At 38.2% G+C, this 1,997-nt stretch overlaps 1 pseudogene; it reads right to left on the minus strand.

Annotated features, from left to right (window-relative positions):
- Window positions 1-1,125, minus strand: part of LOC134203772 (phosphorylase b kinase gamma catalytic chain, liver/testis isoform-like) — a 10,873-nt pseudogene extending 9,748 nt beyond the window's left edge.
- Window positions 1,126-1,997: the final 872 nt, after the last annotated feature.

Genomic DNA, 1,997 nt, shown 5'->3' on the forward strand with positions numbered 1-1,997 from the left:
ACTTGTAACGGCATTTTTTGACTCATTATTTTACCTCTTGGTGGATTTCAGCATATGCCATTGTTCACATTCCACTCTTGGCAGTGTTTTAATAATTATATTTTTCTCCTCGTGGTATTCAATACCCGTTTTACTCCAGTAGTTTCTTCATATGCCATTTGTTTTCCACAGGACGTTTTCTTTATTTTGCATTTTGTCTTCCGGCGTTTTCCCCTCGCCTTTTGTTTGCACCGGGTTTTTCCTGGCGGTTTCAATATACACCATTTTACTCATGGTTTTCTCTTTACTCTTTTTTGTTCTTAATGACGTTCTTAAGCGTTTACTTTACTCGCCATTTTCTTCAACTGTTTTCGTTACCGAGTTTTCTTCTCATTAATGCTGTCAATGGCAGCTCAGAAGTAGCTCGAAGTTGTTCCTGTCACGCTCATGCCCGTTTGTTGACAAAAGAACGAGCAGGACGGGAACAACTACTATCAACTACTCTAGTTCTATTGATTTGTCGACGGTTTTCAACACACCGCAGGCGGTTTACTTTACTCGCCATCTTTTCCTCTTTTTCTGGTGGTTTTCAATACACACCGTTTTCTCCTGACGTTTACTCCGCCATTTTCTCACTGGCGGTTTCTTCACTCGCCATTGTTTTTGTACCGTGAGTTTCCTTTACTCGACATTTTCCCGGCGGTTTTCAATACACGCCGTTTTTCTCAGTGGTTTTCACACTTTTTGTGCCGTTTTCTTTACGCCTGTTTTCATCGTAACTCTTACCTCGTTACTTCCAGCTTTTCGTAATGCGACCATCACTTCAATAAAAAACACCATCACGACGGTTCACTTTTTGAAATTAATCACCGTCATTTCTGGTATGTCCCATGACGAGTGATTCCTTTTCTGATTTCTTAATTGTTGTTGATTTGTCTGTCGGTCCTGTCTTTGGTCGCCAATGTAAATATCCATCAATTATGAGGAATCACTCGACATGCCGTTGATCTATACTGCAAGTTATTTGCTTAGGAAGCTCCACTTCTGATAGGATGCTGACGCTACTTCGACGAATGCTCGCACTGACTTGTTGACAGATGTATGCGATTGATCGATCAATCTGTCATCATCGTCATCAACAATCATGCGCAAGGAAATGAATCTAAAATATAAGGTATGTATGTACCTCCACAACTTACGGTCTACCTCTAATTCTCAGTCTAGTTAAAGACTTCACGGAGAGCGACACGAGGGCCACAGCCATGTCAAGATGACACCAAACGGGAACGTCTGAAGGAAAGTTTGGATACAGGGTGTGAAATGAAAATTTCAAAATTGAGTACATCTTTGATGGATTTTGAGTTTTTCGCACCAGTTTGGCACATAAAATGGAACAATAGAGACGGATCAGTAATCGTGGTCGAAAAAAATTGAATGTAACGTATAGTCAATAGTGCATAAAAGTGATTTACATAAACGTGCATGTTTGTGCAAGGATATAATGATTGATTGTTGGCAAGGGCAATGCAATGTGATAATGCGATAATCACAATTTTAAAACCGAAAATATTCGGTTCTAAGATAACTTAGAAAAATGATAAGCCATATAGAAAAATGATAAACTGATAATTATTAATTATATTTTATTATTGAATCGAATTAAAAGAATCAAAAAGATTCAGAAAGTGTGAATGCACTTCAGATATTCTTATGACAAGTGGGTGCATTATGCAGAGCTTTTTGTATGACTATAGCTTCGAAACGGATCGTTCTTGAAACGAGCTATAGAAGATACAATAGAGTTGACTTTCCACATTTTGAACGATTTTGTTTCAACCTCCAAAACTGTCGTGACCTTGTTGAACTTATCACCCCAACGACGCTATCCACAATTTTCATATTTTAAGTCACGTATTTTTTCTAAACCAGTGAGTAATCGAATGATTTATTTTAATTGCATGATGATGTATACATGCCTCAATACACCAAACTGTTTTACGTAGTTTACGTTGGGCGAG

Source organism: Armigeres subalbatus, unplaced genomic scaffold (assembly GCF_024139115.2).
Source record: "Armigeres subalbatus isolate Guangzhou_Male unplaced genomic scaffold, GZ_Asu_2 Contig223, whole genome shotgun sequence".
In the NCBI taxonomy this organism is placed as follows: domain Eukaryota; kingdom Metazoa; phylum Arthropoda; class Insecta; order Diptera; family Culicidae; genus Armigeres; species Armigeres subalbatus.